The sequence below is a fragment of the Calliphora vicina genome, chromosome 2, assembly GCF_958450345.1.
Source record: "Calliphora vicina chromosome 2, idCalVici1.1, whole genome shotgun sequence".
NCBI classification, from domain to species: Eukaryota; Metazoa; Arthropoda; class Insecta; order Diptera; family Calliphoridae; genus Calliphora; species Calliphora vicina.
The window spans coordinates 17,242,759-17,266,187 of record NC_088781.1 but is presented as its reverse complement, the minus strand read 5'-3'; the positions used below and the strand labels follow the sequence as shown (position 1 = coordinate 17,266,187).

The 23,429-nt window shown below is 27.6% G+C and overlaps 1 protein-coding gene across 1 annotated transcript in view; it reads right to left on the bottom strand.

Annotated features, from left to right (window-relative positions):
- The window catches only part of Eaat2 (Excitatory amino acid transporter 2), a 53,540-nt gene extending 34,658 nt beyond the window's left edge, over positions 1-18,882 (bottom strand). Inside the window, exons 1-2 of the mRNA XM_065501673.1 lie at positions 18,593-18,882; positions 11,456-11,873 (exon numbers count right to left, since the gene is read on the bottom strand). The gene's annotated coding sequence lies outside the window, so the exon portion shown is untranslated. The remainder of the gene's footprint in view (positions 1-11,455; positions 11,874-18,592) is intronic.
- Between the last annotated feature and the right edge of the window lie 4,547 nt (positions 18,883-23,429).

Sequence of the window (23,429 nt, the reverse complement as noted above, 5' to 3'; positions counted from 1 at the left end):
TCTTATTCTGAGATTTTTGAAAATTCAAAATTAATTTGGAAAATTTGTAGTTGAAATTGTTGAATTGAAAAAAGATAATATTAAGATTTTCCAATTTATTTAAAGTCAAAAATAACAACAGTTATTTCAAATATATGCCAGAAATTTATTACTTCCATGAAAAAACACTGTTATTAAGGTTTACGAATTTATGTTCGAAAAGCGTAAAATAGATTTTAGAGACAGTAAAGTTAAAAAGAAGACAATATTTTGAGATTTTCAAGTATTTTAAGTAAATTAGTATTTTTAAACCTCATTAAATTCAGAAATAACAACTGTATTTTATTAATTTTTAAATTTGATGACGAAATTTAATTCATAACAAACAGAAAAAATTTAATTCTTTTTGGAAATTTTCGAAATTAATTTCGAAAATTTGAATTTTAGTTCGAAAAGCTTTAAATAAATTTTATAGAAAGTTATGCTAATAAGGCAAAATTATATGCTTTTATTATAACTTTTACTTTTATATCGAAAATTGATTTCAAAATTCGAATATAATTTCGAAAGATAGAAAATCAATTATAGGTAATGTTAATATGAAAAAGGCCAAAATATTTTCAAGAAATTAAGGATTCGAACTTTTTGAAAATCAAAAATATAAATTTTTTTTAGGAAATATTTAAGTATTAGCTTTACAATTTGTTCAACAAAAATTTTAAAAATATAATTTTTTCAGATAATTCGAAATTACATAATTTCAAAAACTTGAACTTTATTTGGAAAACCAGAAAATAAATTAACGACTCAATTAAGTTAAAAAGAAAACACAATTTTAACACAGCCACTATGTTCGAATTTCTAAAAGGTCTAAAATAACAACTGTTATATTGAAATGAAAATAATATTTCCCTGAAACAAACAAATAAATTTAACTTTTTTTAGAGAATTTTGAAAATTTTTAAATTATTTTAAGAACTTCGAACATAAGTTTAAAGAACGATCAATCAATATAGAGGCAGTGAAATACTAAAAAAATTCCAAAGTTTTGAGTTTTAAGATATTTCGAACATCATTAAAATTAAAAATATTTTTTTTTTAATTTTAAATATTATTCTAAAATTTCCAAATATTTTTTGAAAATTCGAACTTAAGTGCCAAAACCCGAAATTCAGTTGTTGTGATACGAAAAAATTTAAAATTTAAAGTTGTTCACATTTTCGAAGCAAGTTTTTTCTTCAAACTGAAAATCAAAAAGTAACCAAAATGAAGTATAAAATAATGGAATGTATTTCGAAAATTTATATTTCAAACTGTCACAAACCTAACAATATAGTTAGCATACATTCTACATACTTAACCATAATACCGGTTCTACTACAATACAGTACATAACAAAACTTAATTTATTAGTTTCGTAGTGGAAAATTTTCTTTTTAGATTCGCCTGTTACTATTAAATGTCAAGTCATTAAGTAGTTGAAAAATTACCAAGGATAATCCTTGGTTATAGAAAGAAGAAACCTAAAAGCATTTAATTTCTTAAACATAAAAAATTAATTGATTTTTATACAATTAGTTTAACCAAAATGATCATTTAGCATTTATGGAAATAAAGAAAATATATATGCACCCATAAGTAGTAATTAAGCTAAAGTTCATTAGACTTAAAAGCTATTACAATCTTAATCTTTCCACTACTTGTTGTAATAACTTTATTATCTTTACACATAAATGTCCTTGAATGTGACCTTGTCACCTTTTATCATGTGCTAATTATCTAAGAAGGACTAACACCAAAAACACTACTCCGTCTCCTAATAACAGCAAAATTGTGTTAAGGTAAAGTGTAAAGGGAAAATCATTAATCATTAACGTTGACATTTTTGATAAGTTGTAGATAGCAGCTCATATTTATTTGGCCGCACAAATGCCTTTTATTGATTAAAAATTAATAAACCAGAAGAAGATTTCAGAAATAACCATAAAATAACAATGAAAACTATTAACAACATATTTTGGCCGGAATGTTTATTTCATTGATTTTATTAATACAATTGTACATTAAGTTAAAAGAGAATAATAAAGCAATATGACAAGCTATTACTGGCACATGTCTTGGTATCTGCTATTAAATCTAAAGTTGTTTTACGTACTCGTATTAAAGGCACAAATGGCTAGTTGTGGTCTATAAACACGGACAATACATAGTATTCATGTTAAAATATTACTTAATAGTTTAAATAATTTCTAAACGGTTTATATTGGGGTATTCAGTCGATTAACCGTTAATCGGTTAACCTATTAATTTTGGACGGTTAACTGTTCGAATAATTTAAAATTGCCGATTTTCAAATAACAAATAAACCGATTAAATTGTGTCGATTAACCGATTAACCGAAATTCCTTTTTTTTTGCACTTTAAACAATTTTTTTTTTATTTATTTTCCCCTTTCCATTCAAATACAAATTTCAAATTAAAATTAGATATTTTTTGAACATCCAATAAACATGATTAGTGTGTATGTTTAACAACTGACATATTTAATTTACATGTCTTTCAAACTTTGCTTGTATTTACATGTATAGACGAAACTTTTTTATGAAATGAGTCTTTTGTCATAACTAAACGAAACTATGTATTAAATTAATCAAAATCTAAAACAATCCAAAAATTTGATTTCTGAAACATATACAATCAGCAAGAGAGTTGTTTTCCCAAGAAAAGTTTTATTAAATCTAAATCAAAAAATCGTTTAAATTATTTTCTTTTTATAAAGGATTATTTATAAAGATCTCACTAAAACCCTAAAACACTCACATATTCGCTCATTTGCTGCAACAACGTCATAATTCAAAAAAGGCGTTTTGAGAAAAACGTCATTGAATTTTTGTATTTTGTTGCTGTATTTTCAATTTAAAATTAATCGAATAATTTTAAATTAACCGATTATTAACCGAATAAATCTAAATCTCGATTAATTCTTTGTTCGATTAACCGATTAAACCAGAAACCCGATTAATATAATAACCTACTTTATATACAATATATTTACTATTTATAGACATCAAAAAAAATATTTTTTTTTTCATATTTGAAATTTTTTTTTTTTTGATTTTTAAAAAAAAAAATTCTTTTAAATTTTTAAAAATTTTGTTTTTTGAAATTAATCAGTGAAAAAATATTTTTTGTTGAAAAAAAAAATTCGGGTTAAAAAATATTTTTCCCGATTTTGACCCATTGCAGGTCCGACTTACTATTGCCTTATATACACCGTTGCAAAGGACTTTGAAATATCTATCATTAGGTATCCCTGTTGTCTATATTGATGACTCAGTAATCCAGATATAGATCTCAGGCATTTATGGGCCGATTTTAAATAGCAACCGAACCGCGTCTTATGGTGTTTTCTTTTCTGACACAAAATGTTGCCTATATATTGTGTACCATTTATAAAATGTTACCCATACCCTCATTATGTGTTGCATTTTTAACGATCACAATAGAACAAAATCATTACCATTTGTGCAATTTTTATGTAGCTACTAAATATTAAAAAACTATACTTTTTGCTTACAAAAAAAGTGCTGCATTTCTAACCCATGTAGCATATATTCAGGGTTTTAGGGCAACATTATTAGAAAAGAACACGACCAAACTAAATTTTTTTCAGAAAAGAACACAAAGAAGGGTAAAAGGCAGAATAAATGCAGCATTTATGCCAGAAAAGAAAACACCATTAGCGGATATATTAATGTCTGAATCATATATGTAAGTTATTTGACGGCTACGGAAAGTTGATTTCAACATACAAACGGACATGGCTACATCGACTCCGCTATCTATAACGATCCAAAATATATATACTTTGTGGGGTCGATAATGAAAAATGTAGAAATTACAAATAAAATGACATAAATGCGGTATTTTCAATCGATGGTGTATCTTTGAAGGCGGTTTTTGTTTTTAATAACTTATCTCTCATTTTGAAAGGTACATATCTGTTATTTATTCTCACTTAGTTATTGAATATTATTATTTTTTTGCTTCTAAAATGTCGAATTTTGTGCCAACAAAGCATCATATTCGGTAAGTTTTGCTTTACTTCTTTAATTTGCAAAGCAAAAGGTGTTCCATCAGATTCAACGTTTGAGAGATGGTTTGTTCGGTTCAAAAGTGGTGCTTTTGAAACGAAAGACAAAGATCGCCCAGGAAAGCTAAAAAATTTTAAGGACCAAGAATTGGAGACATTACTGCATGAAGATTGTTGTCAAACTCAACAAGAGCTCTTAAAATTATTGGGAGCTACTCAAGTTGAATACACTCAAAAGCAGGGAAATGTGGTACCATACGAATTGAAGCTGAGAGACCTTGAAAGACGATTTTGTATGTCTGAAATGCTGCTTGAACGTTATAAAACAAAATCATTTTTGCACGGAATCATTACTGGTGATGAAAAATGGATAAACTGCAATAACCAGATGCGTAGATTTTGTATGCGAAGCCCGGCCAACCAGCCGAATTGATACCAAAGCCAAATACTCATGGCGCTAAAGTAATGCTCTGTATTTAGTGGGACCCAAAGGGTTCTATCTATTATGAGCTGCTGAAATCCGGCGCCACACCATCACACTATGGTCCCAAATCGATTTTTTTTTTGCAAAAATTAAAAATTTTTTTTTATTCAAATTGTTAAAAATTAATTTATTTTCCTAAGCAACACTCCAAGCAATCAAGAAATTATATTTAAAAACAGTTGGCAACACTGCTAGTCTGCTAGACTTTCAAAGTTGAAACTTTAATCACGTGTAGCCCAAGGTAAGTAGTTTGGATATCTTCCCATTTAGTGGGCGTAGGGTGTGGGCGTGGTACAACTGATTACTTTTTGTGTAAATTTATTTATATACCATGGACATTAAATGTGCTGAAATTAAAAGCGCTGTCATGATTATTTTAATTTATGCCATAAAAATGCGATTTGGAACCATAGTGCATCATAGGGAACAGACAGACATGAAACCGTAATATTTCACCATGACAAGGCACAGTGGTTTAGAAACGATTTTTTTGGAAATATTTCGGAAACTATTAGAGAAATGGTTACGAAATTTCACATGGTTGGAGCTGAAGTGTTTTCGACTTGATTTACTTTTGTTCAGCTTCCTAGCGCTAATAGGGGACAGTGAGTAGCCTCAAATTTGGTCACCTTGGTTCTCTAGTTTTTAAAAACAAATCGCCAAAAATCCATTTATGTTGCGAATGAGTTGCAATATATGAAAAAACGTACAAATTTTTCAAAGGTGGAGCTTTTTTAGAGTAAATATAAGCATTTTATACAAGTATTTGATATTGGTGAAAATCCTAGGACTCTTAAAAACTACAAAAATTATAATAGGGTGGTTTTCATGAAGAAAAATTTAAAATTTTAACGCTTAAAGATATCATAATAAAATTTATAACTAACATAGAATTAAATATTATTAAAACATTGGCATTATAACATTTGACATTTATTATTTTGAAATACCGAAATTCCTAAAATGGGGAAAATGTGTTACAAAAGCTGATTTTTTTTTTAGAAAAGTGCCTACTGTAACGTTATTTACCGTGCGATAGTATACAAAATTTGCAAGTATTTAAGAAACATATAGGGTAATACAAATATGGACTTCTATGAGGATGGTTGCTTTGAATTTTCAGAATTTTTTACTCAAATCCAATTTTTTTTTTAATTGACAAATTTTGGAAAAATTTTAATTTACACGCTTCTGAATTAAGTTATATTTCCGGATCATATGCAAATTTTATATGCATAGTGATATTTGATTATTTCCAAATGTCATTACAAAAGGTCACATTAACATTCAAACAACTCAATCCATTTCATTACAAAGTACACACTTTCGCCAAAAAAATAAACTACCACAAAACAAAACTTTTACAAACAAATTCCACATTTATTTTCGTTTAGAAACATCTTGATTTCATCATGATTGATAGATTTTTACATTAATCAAACCAACGAAAAATTGGCATTAACCTTAAACAAAATTAGGAATAGGAAAAAACCCAAACACCATAAAATAATGCCTCAAACGCCAACTAAATAGAACAAAACTTATATGTCATCGTACATAATATATGTTGGCATAAATTCATAAATTTGTTTAAAATAATTACAAGAAACTGCAAAAAATTTCGGTTTAAGCAAAAAACCAAAAAAATTAATTGTTGCACATATTTTTAATTTTAAACTAAAAATATAAATATTTTGCCATGTAACACGTTGTCGCAAATAAAATTCTTATTTGTATTGTATCTAATTGATTTATGACGATTTTATCGTGAAAATTAAAAATTATTTTTTGGGGACAAGTTTCATTTTCGACCAAATATTCTTTTGTTAATTTGAGAGACAGATTTCTTGCAGCAATTTATCTTAATTAGATAATTTAGACAAAAATATACAGAATAGCAGATATTACCAAAAGACACAACAAAGAAATCACGCAAATTTTGTTGTTGTATATTGTTTGTAGTTGTAGATTTTAGTATGATTGCTGAAGGGAATATTGTGGTCAAAAAAAAAAGAAAAATTGGCACAACTTGTGGCAACAGTCTGGGTAGGAAAATAGCATGAAAATATGTCCATTAATTAATTTGTTTAATGCAATCCAATTACCAAATATGAAAACTAAAGTAGCTCATTAAAGAACTTAATTTATTTTTAGGAATTCAAAATTCATTTATCGTTTTTATGAATTTGACTAGTAGTTTAGCTGCTTATTATTTAATTTATTGAAGTATTTATTACTACTATATTTTCTCTCTTGATTGTCTGTTAATATAAAAGCTTTGCAAACAAAAATACCCATAGGAAAACCCTTTTCTCTAAACTACTGTATAAAAATGACATATTGTTCATGTTAAATTTCTATGAAAAAATCCACAGCAGTGTTATGCATTGTTATGATAGTTTTTTTTAACATTTAAGTTTCTTTTTTTTATTACGAAACACTCAAACTGTTTCTAGCCAATCATTAACAATGGCTTTTGATTTCCGTTTACACAAAAGGCAAGAAATATAAACACGAAACATTTAATAAACAGCATGATATAACCGACATCATCGTCATCATCGTCATCAGCACCAGCAACATCGACGCCATCGCCACCACCACCACCACCACCAACCACAATCTTATTGTTATTGACAAACCCTTTTCTATTTTTATAAATCTAATGTTGACAAAAAAATAAAATAATAAATAAAATAACATGAGTAAAATAAATATAAATGACCAATGTCAAGGTTATTTTTAAATCGAAATAAATTAAAGAGATTTAGTGAAATGTTTTAAATGCGTTGCTCTTTTGTTTTAATAGTTGTTGCTTAATTTATGTTTCCTTTTTAGTTTATTTTGCTATTATAATCAACATCATATGTTTAAAATGTTTAAATTAGATTTATTGTTAAATTACCACAATGATTTAAGAAGGCTTACTGAGAGCAAATATCCTAAGTCTGCTGTCAAAAACCTAACACATGCTACGAAAAAAGTCTTGTTAATCAATGTAAATATTTGTAGTATTTAATTCTCTTATATTTTCTTCTAGTTATTATCTATGGTATATACTTGGTTTTTATTAAAAATTGTAAAATGTTGTCAAACTACTAATAAATGCCTCTACCTTTACTACGTAATACGAACCCTTGAACGTATGATTAATATTTAATTAAAACATAATTAATAATACTCATACGTATTTTGTTTAGAACACGAATGGAATTTTTCTTCGGTATTAAATTTATGTTTGAATAGTACTTGTTTTTCTTTATCAGAGTACTAAAATCGTTATATGGTGCAAAACGTTTATAGAAAATACTGGTATACACAACATGCACAAGAATATTACAAATATTCCAAACTGACTGTCTGATTAATCATCACTCAGCCCCAACACCTCAAGCTAGAAACAAGGAATTTCAGATGGAACATAAAATTCCTAGTCTTCTAGATAAGTTAATAATTTTGGAGATTAGAATGTTTATGCAGTAAAACGATATAACTACAAACTTATTTAACCTAAAATTCGGCTGTGCAGAATCTTATATACACTTCACCAATTTTTTTTTTAATTTTCAATTTAATTTTTTTATTTAAAAATTTTTTTTTTTAATTCATTAAAGAATTTTATGACAAAAAAAATTTTTTGGTGAAAAAAAATTTGGGTTAAAAAATATTTTTCCCGATATTGACCCATTTTAGGTCCGACTTAATATAGTGTTATATAACCGTTACAAAAGTCTTTGAAATATCTTTCGTTAGGTATCCATATTATCTATATTAATGAAAAAAATCGAGGTTGTCCTGGTTTTTTCCTTACATCTCAGCCATATGTGGGCTGATGCATGATGTATGAATCATACTGTCTCTACTGTATGTATACTACGAATTTGACACTTTTTCTTAGTCAACCGGGGCACCCGGCGGGTTAACCTAATTCGAGTACGCAGTGCTGCTAACATTTTTTTTATGTTATCTCTTCTTTTCGCGATATACCGTTATTTCGAAAATGAAGGATGTTGCACAACATATATTCGCGTAACTCAAAAACGGTTTAGTTTATTGAATAAAATGAAAAAAAAACGAAATACCACAATAAAAAAAAAATTTCGAAATTTTTCTAAAATATATTTCTAAAACGACTGCGACGATTTTTTGTCTTGGTTAAAGGTAATTATATTGCCGAATTTCGGTTTTTTGAGTTTATTCAATAATCTAAACCGTTTTTGAGTTTCGCGAATATATGTTGTGCAACATCCTTCATTTTCGAAATAACGGTATATCTCGAAAATAAGAGATAACCTAAAAAAAATGTTAGCACCACTGCACGCAGAGAAAAAATATAATTGGGCATGTTTACTGTAACCATTAAATAGTGTTATAAGATTTTTAACAATATTATAGTCACAGTAACGATTTACATGATTGTGGTAACCATAATATGGTTAATTTACGATTCACGTGATTGTATCAACCATATATATGGTTACAGTAAACAAATATATATTTGTGGCAACCATATTTATGATGAATAATTTTATCATAATATGTTGTTCTCAGATTATGATAAGCCTTAAGCCGAGAGCGCCATAATATGATAAGTCCTTCACCATATGAATGGTTGTCACAAACATATATTTGTTTACTGTAACCATATATATGTTGATACAATGTTTTTTTTGGGGGGTCATTGGGGTCATTTTTAAATTGATTATTATTTCATTATGAAATAACTCCCAAATGAAGTAAATTCAAAAAGAAAAAAAATTGGAGTTTACTTCATATAAAATATTTTTGGGCTTTATTTCATTTTATTTGGGCCTAATTTCATTTTCATAAAAATGATTTGTTGACAAATTTTTAAGAGTTTTAAAACTTGTGTTATAACTAGAAACCGTTAGGATCGACTTAAAATATTCTTGATGCAGCCCAGCAAAAAATATTCTGGATTTGGAAGCTGGGTCTGTAAGATTTTATTGCTTCTCAGCAGCTTTAAAATCTATGTGCACAATTGTTTGCACATATTTAATTCGATTAAGTCAGATTAATTTTAAAGCTGTGAAATATGCTTATTTTGGATTCCTTATGCAGAGCCTCTACGCGAGGAATCCCATATAAAAATCATGTAATCTTTCATGCGAAGTGGTAGCAGTATACAAGTGCTCTCTGCCTTACAAACCTACTTCCGAGGAAGCACCATTTTTTGCTGGGAGCTTAATAGTATTAGAATTTGACTACTAGAGGGATTGCCGCCAGAGACTCTTTTGTTTGTTTTTTTTTTAAAAAAAAAAACCTTTGAACTCGTGACATCAAACTAATTTTTATTAATGTAATACGAAATTATGAGTAGTCGCCGTAGAAATAGAAAATTGTTGTATTTTATTACTTAACAACAATTATACTTAAAAAATCATTATACAAAAATACAGTGCTCTACATGTACTACGTAAAGAAGCTTTACTACTTTACAGAGACAAGTTTTGTAATGGAAAAAAGAATAGCGCAGCAGGCGAGAAATAGTTTGTATGCGTCATATGCGGAAAGTTTAGCTTTACTTCATTAATTTTGAGAAAAAGTGCATACTAAAGCACACCGATTGATCACCAAATCCAATGGATTTGAAATACGATTTTGCTTGTCCGAAATAACGTTTGAACGCTATAAAAGGAAATCATTTTTGTATCGAATAGTTACTTGCGATGAAAAATGGATACGATAACCAGAAGAGTAAGAGATCGTAGCCAAATATCCATGCCGCTAAGGTAATTCTCTGTATTTGGTGGCAGCAAAGGGAGCTATTATGAGCTGCTGAACTTCGGTCAGACCATCACAGTTAAGCTGCTCTGAACATAAATGCTTCATTTGATAAACACTGGCTGAAAAATGCCCACAATATGCGGCCAGATATCACACCGTAATATTCCATCATGACAACGCTAGGATCATGATGCAATACTTGTTAAAAAGTATATAGAATGAAGAGGTAGGGAAGTTTTGTCTCAATCGCCTTATAATCCAAACCTTGCCCCGTCCGAGTACTATTTGTTTCGGTCGTTTCAGAATTATCTCTCTGGAATACACTTCACTTTGGAACAGAGTAGCCCACATTGCATTGATTCATTCTTGGCCTCAAAAGTTGATTATTTCTTCTGGCTCGGAATGCATATGTTGCCAGAAATATAATAAAAGCTTATAGCTAACAAGGGCGCCTATACTTTGAATAAATGTATCTTGTACAAATGTTTCAAACTTAAAGCTAAACATTGTCCGAATTTTTAAGTCGGACACCCAATAATTTCTATATTTGTGAAATAAGGGAAACCTAAGGGATTCATGATATAAATATGGCAATGATCAATACTTTAAACAATAAAAAATTAGGAAAATTCTAAAGTTTTAGAAAATCAAATTGAATTCCAAAAAAAAATAGGAAAATAGTTCTTGAATCACCTCCCATTGCTGATAAAAATATCCCAATAAGAATCATTTTTCATAAGTAAAAATAAAGGTAGAATTTTCTAAAAAATATTTAATGAAATGATGTTATAAGGATAATATTTTTTTTTATAAAATGTTTGCTTAATTACCCGATGTGAAGCATAGACTCTTGTTAGAATCTATGGAATTGTGACAAAAAATTACTTTTGCATTATACAACAGAAATGTTCATGAATTCTAGACAAAAATAGTGGGGAATTTGAAATACCAATACGTATAAGTATTTATTATCATTTCATTGTAATTAATTATTACTCATACGCAGCCTCTTCGCAATTTACTATCTTATGAATTTAAAAAATAATATCACTTAAAGCTTCATAAAAACAATAATTTAAACTTCATATGATGTTGATTATAATCTGCATAAAAATATAATAAAATAATAAAAAATAAAAATGTTAACATACCTTTAAAGATTAACCTTAATATACCCAGATTTACTATAATTTGTTTCAATTAAAACTAAAATTTCAGGTACTTCTTTCTGTTAATGATGTGTAAAGTTGATTTGTTGTAGTATTTAATGTAAATATTGCTTTTAACTAAATTTAAATAATTAAATAATTTTTTTTATAAAAAATAAATTATTTTCTTTAGGTTTAACGTGTAGATGAGGTATTTATTTGGTTTAGTTTACAATTTAGTATAATTTTTTAGTAGAAGATTTTTGAAAACGTTGCCTTAAAAACTGAGTTTTTTTGTTTGTTTAGAGCTGCTGTATGTATTTGCTAATGCAGTTGAGTTGACTACGCAGCAATTTGTGCTGCAATTGCATTAACAGTTTTAAAATTCTTTGCACTGCTGTAGCCGTTGTAGTAAATTTAGCTGGAAACCAAGAAATTATATTTTTATTTTTGTATGATTAAATTAACATAACAAAAATGCACAGTGTTTTGTAAATATTTTCAGTGTTAGAATCTAAATACTATTTTGTTTTACTCTTTCTCAACAACTAAACAAATTATGGTTGTTTCTTAAACTTTTACTTAAATTTTTCATTTTATATTTTGCTTTAAGCTTTAAATACTACAATTTAATTTAAAACTTGTGTTTATTTTTTAGCTGGCCTTGCTTGTCAAATGGTTTTATCCGTGCGTTTCTTGTATTTTCTTGCAATTATTATTGTTGTTGCTATTGCATTCTCCTTACAGTTTAAATTATAACAAGTATTACGTTTCCGTTTAAATGACACAGAAAAAAGGTAAACAAATTAGAGAAAAACTCAACAAAATACTATTACTACTTGTTTAGAAATAGTTAAACAACAAGAGCTGCTCATAAGGTTGCACTAATTATGACGCTCCCAAGAATTGTAATGAACCCACCCCTTTTTCATAGCGAAATTAAATATTGCTTAAATTAAATTGAAATTGATATTTTAAAGCAGTACCAGTTATTTTAAAAAGTAACTTCTTTAAATAATATGCCTTCTTATTAAACTACTGTTTAACATAATTTTTTTAATATCCACAATTAAAAAAATGCAATTCCGTTTGTAAAACATTAAACTATTTGTTGCAGACCCAATTTTTTTTATTAAAATACCTTTTTAGAGTACATTTTTAATAAAGTTGCTTTTAGTTAATATACTTTTTTACGGCCTTTTAAAAGTACATAAATAAAGCGCCTTTTTAATAAAGTACCTTTTGAATAAAGTAGATTTTTAATAAAGTAACTTTTTAATGGAGCCCCTTTTTAATGAAGTACCTTTTTAATAGAGTCCCTTTTTAATGAAGTGCCTTCTTAAATAAAGTACATTTTAAATAAAGTACCTTCTCAATAAAGTATATGTATTTTTAATAAAGTACCTTTTTAATAAAGTACATTTTTAATAAAGTACCTTTTTAATAAAGTACCTTTTAATGAAGTATCTTCTTAATAAAGTACCATTTTAATAAAGTACCTTTTAATGAAGTATCTTCTTAATAAAGTACCATTTTAATAAAGTACCTTTTTAATAATGTACCTTTTTTATAAAGTGCCTTTTCAACAAAGTACCTTTTTAATAAAGTACATTATTAATAGAGCACCTTTTCAATAAAGTACATTTTTAATAAAGTACCTTTTTAATAAAGTACCTTTTAATGAAGTATCTTCTTAATAAAGTACCATTTTAATAAAGTACCTTTTAATGAAGTATCTTCTTAATAAAGTACCATTTTAATAAAGTACCTTTTTAATAATGTACCTTTTTTATAAAGTGCCTTTTCAACAAAGTACCTTTTTAATAAAGTACATTATTAATAGAGCACCTTTTCAATAAAGTACCATTTTAATAAAGTACCTTTTTAATAATGTACCTTTTTTATAAAGTACATTTTTAATAAAGTACCTTTTTAATAAAGTACCTATTTTAATAAAGTACCTTTTTAATAGTGTACATTTTTAATAAAGTACCTTTTTAATAAATTAGTTTTTTAATAAAGTACTATTTTAATAAAATACCTTTTTAATAAAGTACCTTTTTAATAAAGTACCTTTTTAATAAAGTACCTTTTCAATAAAGTACCTTTTCAATAAAGTACGGTTTTAATAAAGTAGCTTTTTAGTAAAGTACTTTTTTAATAATGTACCATTTTAATAAAGTACATTTTTAATAAAGTACCATTTTAATAAAGTACATTTTTAATAAAGTACTTTTTAATAAAGTACATTTTTAATAAAGTACTTTTTTAATAAAGAACTTTTTTAATAAAGTACGTTTTTAATAAAGTACCTATTTTATAAAGTACCTTTTTAACAAAGTACATTTTTAATAAAGTACCTTTTCAATAAAGTACCTTTTTAATAAATTAGCTTTCTAATAAAGTACCATTTTAATAAAGTACATTTTTAATAAAGTACTTTTTTAATAAAGTACTTTTCAATAAAGTACCTTTTTAATAAAGTACAGTTTTAATAAAGTTCCTTTTAAATAAAGTACATTTTTAATAAAGTACCTTTTAAATAAAGTACCTTTTCAATAAAGTACTCTTTTAATAAAGTACCTTTTTAATAAAGTACCTTTTAAATGAAGAAACTTTTTAATGAAGTACATTTTAAATGAAGTACCTTTATAATAAAGTACCTTTTTTAATAAAGTTATTTTTTTAATATTTTGGCCTTAATTTCTAGATAATGAAAAATTGTCTATAAGCTTAAAAAATGTAGACTTTTATATTTTCGATACCATAGAAATTTCTCATTCTGTTTAATTCTTTGCGACATTATTATAAATACAAAATGTCATCAGTTTTTACACATAAACATGTACCTACGCTCACTTCAACACATTAAATAATGAATCATTTCGAATAAAAAAATTTCACTTCGTCATTCAAATTTATTGTCAAATAATTTAAATAAATATTTCTGTAGGTATATAAGTAGTAAATGCATTTATACCTTATGTATGTTTATACAAATAAATTAAAAGCATCTTTGTAACATTTGTGCAATATTTATTAATTTACGTGTAATTAAATATTAATCATACGTACATAGAGTATATCGAATATTTATGTACTGCTCTATAGTCGGCAGGTTTAAATGCTTTGTGAATCAATATTTTTTAAATTCAAATAAATATGCATCGACTTTTCACTAGTATCAGAAAAAATCTAACGGCTGAAGAACAAATTTTAATCAAGGCTCTATATGTGCTTTGATGTTGAACATAGTGGAAAAGCTTCCGTGATTTTGGATTGCGATTAATTTTGGAACCTAATTTATTCGTAGTAATTTAAGTGATCAAAATTTCACACATTCAATGTATTCAGGGGGGACATTTGTATGGTGGTCATATCATGGTCCGATATTGCCCATTTTCAGAATCTTTTCAACAAAGAGTATTAGTGGAAAATGTCAGCCATCTACCTCCTTTCGTTTGGGACCTATCGTGTTTTCAACAGACAGGTGGTCAAATCATCTTAAAATCTTATGAGGATTCAGGATATATATACTTTTTGGTTCTATGACTTATTATCCGAAATATAACCAAACAATATTTTTACAAAATCGAGGTAGTTTTGGTTTTTACTTTCTATACCAAAATACTTATCAATGTTTCTGATTAACACAAACGTAGGACAAAATTAATATTATTAAGGGTATTATTTAACCATTTTATGAACCTTTAAGGCAAATATTTTAAGGTAATTATGGTCTCTAGTATCAAAATAAAATTTAAAGTATTACTTATTTCAAAAACCTATTTCAACCAATACACGGACAGATGGACAACTCTGCCAATCTTTAAGTATCCTGATATTATAGGAAAAAATATCTTATTAAAAATTTGGAAAAAAAATAGTTCAAAGTTATTCACTTATATTACTTTTAATATGCTATAAATGTATTTAATTCTTCATAAAAATCTTTACTAAAAAACATACAAATATCAAAATATTTAAGTTGGTCTTAAGTTATCGCATTGAACCAAACAAAAGCCGAAACCGTTTTTTTCAAATAGAAGATTTTTCTTTGTATCACTTAACCGGTATTTACAATTAAACAATTTTTCACACTTGTGTTATTTATGTACCAATAATCTGCATGTAAAATGTTGTGAAAACTAACAAATAATCCAACAGAGCCTTTTTGTGAAAGAAACTAAAAAGTTTTTGGATCCAAAACCGCTTACAGGAGATTAATACCATTGATACGAAAAAGAATGAATGAGAAATACCTGGGAAGTGATAATATTTTTCTGATTACAACAAGAATCGGTTTTTGAAATTTTTCAAACTTCTCAATACTAAACAAATCATATCAACAACATCATATCAATTCTGCAAATGTTTAAGCCAGCTAAGATATTTTGTACGATTTATTAAAGGCTACTCACACCTTCATAATGTGTTACATTTTTAAAGATCACAAAAGAACAAACATCATTGAAATTTATGCAATTTTCTTTTGCGTAGCTTCTAGATATTATTTTTGCTTCCATTTTAACACTTTTAATCAAAAACAAGTAAGAAAGTATATAATATTGAGTGATTTTCGGAAGTGGGCCTTATATGGGGGCTATGACCAATTATGGACCGATCACCATGAAATTAGGTCGTGTGATTTATGTCTATATAAAAGTTTACTATGTTGAATTTTGTAAGTATACCAACATTTTTAAGCGATTTATGCACGTTAAAGTGATTTTCGGAAGCGGGTCTATATGGGAGCTATGGACTAATTATGGACCGATCGTAACAAAATTTGGTGACATGAATTTTGTATATACATAACTTATTTGGAGCGTAATTTGTGGAGATATATAAATTAAACATTTAAGACCGATAAAGTCCAATTTCGGAAGGACATTTGTATGGGGGCTAGGTGAAATAATGGACCGATTTCAGCCAGTTTCAATAGGCTTGGTCCTTGGGCCTAAAAAATAATATGTACCAAATTTGATAGAAATATCTTCAAAATTGCGACCTGTACTCTGCGCACAAGGTTTACATGGATAGCCAGCCAACCAGACGGACGGACGGACGGACATCATTTAATCGACTCAGATAGTGATTCTAAATCGATCGGTATACTTTAAGATGGGTGTTGGACTAATATTTTTCAGCGTTACAAACATCTGCACAAACGCATAATACCCTCCCCACTATGGCGGTGTAGGGTATAAATATATAAACTATTTCATCAAACGAACTTCGAAAACAATAACGAAAACAGCTGTTTAAATAGGGCTGCTTTTTTAACCCTTTGATACTTTCTATTTTTTAGGGCAACATTATTTGAAATGAAAATATTATACGTTTACCAAACTACATTTTTTAGAAAAGAAAACAAGAAGGGTAAAACACAGAAAGGCATCATATATGCCAAAGAGATAGTACCATTAAAATATATCGCATTTGATCAACAAGAGGGTATTAACTCAAAATTTTGAAAATTTCACTTTTTTCAAGAAATCAACGAACAACATCAATATCTATCTACTGTAAAAATTTCAACGAATTCTGATTACTCTTTCATCTCGAAAACAACATTTGAGACCATTTTCGTGATTATGTAGTGACTACTTTTATACAACAAAAAGGTATTATTTTGAGTTGAGCCTTTATTCCAGTTAAAAATAATCAAATTGTTTTATTTATATTTGGTTGTATTTTGAGTTGATACTGTTTTGTTGATAAAATTTGTTTTACTTTATGATTTTAATTCGAAATGTGACTCTTTTTATAATAAAATTGTTCACATTTTTTCAGAAAAATGGTATTAACTCAAAAAAAAGATTTTTTTTGCAATAATTGGAAAAATTTAAAAGAAAAGCAATGTAATTATATTTTTAAATGGAATTTATATACTATTATGTATTCAGATTTTCAAATTCTCTTAAAATGTAACAAACAGTTTTTATCATCTACTGAAAATTTTAAAATTTTGAGTTAATACCCTCTTGTTGATCAAGTGCGATATATAACTTATGTGTGCAATGTGTATTTCGATGTATGTATTTCAAATTAAATAACAAAGTATACCCCCAATAATTTTTAATGCAGCCGAAATCGTTAGAGGATTATTTAAACATTTGATGAAATTTTGGTAACAGTTATCAGAAAATAATTATTATCGTCTCTAGTACCAAAATAAAATTTTACGTATTAATTTGTTGATGTTTTGTAAAAATCCACCTGTAATTGCATTAATTTCATTACACATATTACTATGAAAAATCCGAAGTATTAACAAATGTTAATTTGGCTTTATTTATTCCCAATACAAAATTCATAAATACTCGCCGTTAAAAATTCTTAATCAATTAAGAAAAATCATATTTGTTTTATGATCGCATTTCCTTAACTATAGAGATCATAATTTGTAACCATTTTTAACAATATTATGGCCACTGTAAATATTTATATGATTGTGGTAACCATAATATGTTAACTTTTCGATTCACATGATTGTAGCATTCATATATATGATTGTTGTAAATAAGTATATGTTTGTGACAACAATATTTGTTGTGAAGGATTTACCACATTATGTTGTTCTCGTCTTATGGTTATCATAATCTGAGAGCAATATATTATGATAAAATGATTCATCATGAATGCATGATTGCGATAATTATGTGGATGGTTATTTCACAATATTATTATTTACCATTTTACCATATTATTATTGCTAATGCCTTCATATACATAATAGCAGTGACCACAGCATTGTTAAAAATAGTTACAGATCATAATCTGATCATGATCTTGTCGTATCAGCTCTAAATTCAAGGAAATGCGATTATAAAACATAATGTTTCTCAATTTTTTTAAGAATTTTTAATAGAAAATATTTATAAACAACACTCTAGTCTAGTGTTTATAATAATAATAATAAAATTTAACCGAAATTATTTTTTAGCAACCTGTACCAGTATGTACAGGTTTACAGATCCTTTTAAGTTAAAAACATTGTTTTACTTTCATATAATACAAGTACTTTCAAATATTTATGTAATACAAAACACTGTGCATTTTAATATATATATTTTTTAACAAACAGTTGTTAGTTATTTTTTTATATTTTTCAGATTTGATATTTATTTTTCACACCTTAAAAATATTCCCAAAGAAGAAACAAAATTACAAAACACTATTTGTATATTTTATGTTATTTTTAATTTTTTTTTTTTTGTAAAATTCACTATTAATTTCCGTTAAATTTTTCTTCACACAACTACAAACCACGAACGTCTGAATTGAAATAATTTTAAAAAATATTTTTTCTTCACCACATTAAGCGCAAATAACTCAAAATTACATTGACTCATTTATCTTTTAATTTTTTTTGTCAGAATTTATTTTCGAATATATTTTTGTTTAATTTAGCTGCAAACAAAACGCGGTAATCATGCGCTTTTTTTTATAACAGGAACTTAAAAACACGTACTATGTAAAAAATTTAATGATTTGAATTTATTTTCTCACTATTAAACGCCTTTAAAAAGTTGTTGTATTTGTTCTAAGAAACCAAAACGATTTGACCGCATTTGTGAGCATGATGTGTGTTTAAGTAAAAGTTAAATTTGAAAATGAGAACTAAATTCAATTAGGCCCATGTTTTTATGAATTTTTTTTGTTTTTGTATTTGTATTTATTTCTTGAAGAAGGCAAATGTATGTACGTACAAACATATGCTACAAAATGCGAGAAAATACAAAAACAAAAGCACTAGAAATACAACAACAACACTAATAAACAAATAAATATAAATAAAACTAAATAAATAACGAATCAATTTGAGGAAAAGTAGACAAAATAACATGTATGGATGCAATATTGCCAGATCTCTGTATACAACTGTTTTACGAGCAAACGAATTTAAAACACCATCTACCCTTTTGAAATTAGTTCAATATTTTGCACTATTTTAGTTTAAGCTTCTAATTATAAACAAAATATATTTTTTACAATAAATGTCAGAAAAACTCCTTATTCCAGCAGTTCTACAATATAGTCCCGAACATATATAACTAGTTACGTGACCTGCATGTCCTAAGCAGGGTGGCAAATGACCCTTTTGGATTACAATGAGACTGTCTTATAGCTGGTCCAAAGTAGTCAACGCATACTAGCTATGCGGGATTTGAAATAGATGGCGTATCTTTTGAATGCAGTTTTGGTTTTTATTAACTTATATGTTCGTTTTGAAGGGTACATATCTGTTATTTATTCCCACTTAGTTACTGAACATTTGCGGGTAGTTTTGCTTTACTTCCTTAATTTGGAAAAAGTGTCGCTGAAGCAAACCGATTGCCCACCGAAGCTTATGGTGAATGTGTTTCATCGGTTTCAACATGCGAGATAAGGTTTATGCGGTTTAGAAGTGGTGCTTTTGACACGGAAGACAAGAATCGCCCAGGCCATCCAAAAAAGTTTGAAGACCAAGAACTGGTGGCACTACTCCATGAGGATTGTTGTAAAAGTCAAGACAATTTTGTAAAATCATTGGGAGCTACTCAAGCAGCTATAGAATTCACAAGCAGGGAAATTGGGTATCATACGAATTGAAGCCGAGATACATTTAAAACAGAAAACAGAAAATAATTTATTCAACATACGATGGGAGTAGATCCACTATAATAACCCGAAGTTGTTGGGAATAAAAGGGTCATATTTATTAAGAGCTGGTGAATTCTGCTCAGACCATCACAGGGAACCTGTACCAAACGCATCTGATTCGTTTGAATATACGACCGGACATGAAACCGTAATATACCATCTTGACAACGCTCGGCCACATGTTGCAATACCTATTAAAAAGTATTTAGAACGAAGTGATTGGAAAGTTTTGCTCACCCGCTTTATAGTCCAGACCGTGCCCCGTCCGAATACTATTTTCGGCCTCAAAACATGAGCAGTTCTTTTGGATTGGAATCCATTTATTGCCAGAGAAATGAGAAAAGGCCATAACTTTGGATTAACACACCGGTTTCATGCAGTCAGCTATCTTACTAGGTACCTCACTGGTTACTTGATCAGCTACATAACTAGTTATTTTAACATGTACCGCTGCAAATTGACCTCAAATAGTCAGTTAAATTGACATCTCATAGACAGTCCAATAACCGATTGCTTATAACCAGGGCAACCAAAAACATGCAATATCATATTTTTTGCTGTGCGTCGTATAAACATATGAGTTAGTTATTTATCCGTTTCAGACAATTTTAAGAATTTTGTCATCGATTTGTTGGTGCATATTTTGACCTTTACTGAATATTTTAGCATATTTTGCGTTTTATATCATATTTTTGCATATTTAACTCATAACTGCATATTTTTGTGGCATATTTTCTTTTATTTTTCATTATTTTATTTTCCTGATATAATTTTATTGTTTGTATTGTAATTTTCATTTCTATATTTTACTATTTTATTAAGGTCCAATGATAATTGTCCTAAGCTACTTAAATAAAAAATAGAGTACCTATAATCGACTTATCTTCATACAGTTTTCGTTGACTTAAGGGAGCTTAGTTTCCATAATTCCAATTAAATTAAAAATATACACACACAAATATTAAAATTTAACAAATAGTAAAAATACGTAAAAAATTAAAAGAAAATTCCAAAATTGTATGTATTATGGGCAACTTCTTCAAATATTTTTGGATACATTTAAAAGAAGGAATTTAAGGCAGCTTGAGACAGTTGTGTTTCGGCATTAATAGTTTACCACTAATGTAAAATTAAACAAGTATTTATATAGAATATTAAGATCTATCGAAAATCTCCCGTTCAACACCCGTTGATATATTTACACAACTTGTAAACAAATTTATTAAGAAATCATTAAAAAAGAATATGCGTGGATATCGATAGACGATACAATGGATGAGAAAGGAAGAAACATAGGAAATGTGACAGTATTTTGGGTCCCAATGATAAAACTTGAACAAAAAGTTTGTTTTAATTTTTTTAATTGCCGCAGTCTTAAAAAGAACTAATCATTCTACTATTGTAAGGCTCTTTTGAAATTCTATTTAAATTTTAGAAGCCGAATTCAGATGTTAATCTAGATACATGATGATTGATCCAAAATCCTTTGCAATTTTTTACCAAAAAATTACACGCTATTCACAGAGTTTTTGAAACACTATTCAAATAATAAAAAATCTTTTAAAGCTTCAATAGAATAGAAACATTTGGAGAAATGTATTTGGTACATCCTCAGTAGGGAACCTATAAACATTGGGACACATGAATTGAGAATGTATAATATTATGCCACTAATTACTAAAAAAAGTTTGAAGTACATATTAGGCAGTTTAAAAGATGAGACAAATCAATTGATTATGATTGTCTAAGAAACTTGGAAATCTAAAACAAAGATTTAGTTTAAAAATTTTAAAACTTTTGTAAACACATAGTAAATTATTGCTAAATATAATAAAATGAATTGAATCTAATTATATTCATGTAGTGCCAAATTCACTAAAATCGAAATTTAATCCTATAATAACCAATTTTTATTTATGAGCTCAATATTTTATTTACTTCATAAATATTTTTTTAATGAAATTTTTGAAATCAAACAATAACAATTAAGTGCATATTTTTTTATATTTTAAGAGCATATTTTTCGGTTTTAAGTGCATATTTTATGCGCATAAAACACTTGTTTAGAGCATATTTTTGGTTTCCCTGCTTATAACAAACCTTCCTCCTACAACTCTTCAATAGATTACATCCGGTGAGTTAAATAACTACATTCTAAAGTGCTGTACAAAATTAACGTTTAAAGAGACTACACTTTGGATTACTTAGAGACACTTAAGTGACAATTGTCTTCACGCTAGATTACATGGGATGTATAAAGTGACCAATTGACTTCTCTCAGTACTACAAAGAGCAAATATGAGTCAATTTATCCAAAATATATCAATTGGAGTCAGCCAAGTGACAATAACTATCTATGCTGAGAGTTGTAAAAAACCTAAGTGGTGAGAATGCATTAGTAAAAATAACTATGTGAAAACAAAACCAACACTCGTATGTGAGCACTACGATTGTCAAGGGCATATATGTATAAGTTTGTCATTTCGTTTGTAATTTCTACATTTTGTATTTGCGACCCCCCAAAGTATAAATATTTTGGATCGTTATAGATAGCGGAGTTGATATAGACATATCCGTCTGTCAGTCTGTATGTTGAAATCAACTTTCCGTAGCCTCCAATCGGCCCACAAATGGCTGAGATATAAGGAATCCAGGTCAACCAATATAGACAATCGGGAAAAATATTTTTTACCCCGAATTTTAGTTTGAACCAAAAAATTTTTTTATATATAAAATTTTAATAGATTTTTTTTAAAAAAAATTTTGAGAAAAAAAATTTTGCTAATAAATGTAATTTTTTTAATTTTGTTACTGAAAAATAATTAAAATTTTTATTTCAAAGTACTATTTGGTGAAGGTTATATAAGAATATATGTATCTCTCTTACTTGTTATGTTTACGTTTTTTTCTCTAGTTTCCACTCTTTGTGTATTTCTCTATGGTTCTTATTTTTATATACAAATTATGAGAAGTTTTTTTAACTATGAAACCAATATGAAAGTATAGTCGTTCAAGCCTGACCATGCAATACACTACACTGAGTAAAGATAAAAAATATGGGAGCTATGACCAATTACGGACTGATCACAAACGCAATATAGCCTCCCCACTAGTGGTGTAGGATATAACTCCCCTGATTATTAGAATATTTTAGATTTCCACTAAAATCATCTGGCATCTCAGCGTAAATGTAGGCATGAGTATGTATGGATGTGTGTGTGATCATATGTAGTTGTATGTAATTGACGTTTACACTTTAGCAGTTGGCTACATATGTCTAGTTAAATATTCACTAATTTAATGTTAATTTTCTAACAACAGCAACAAA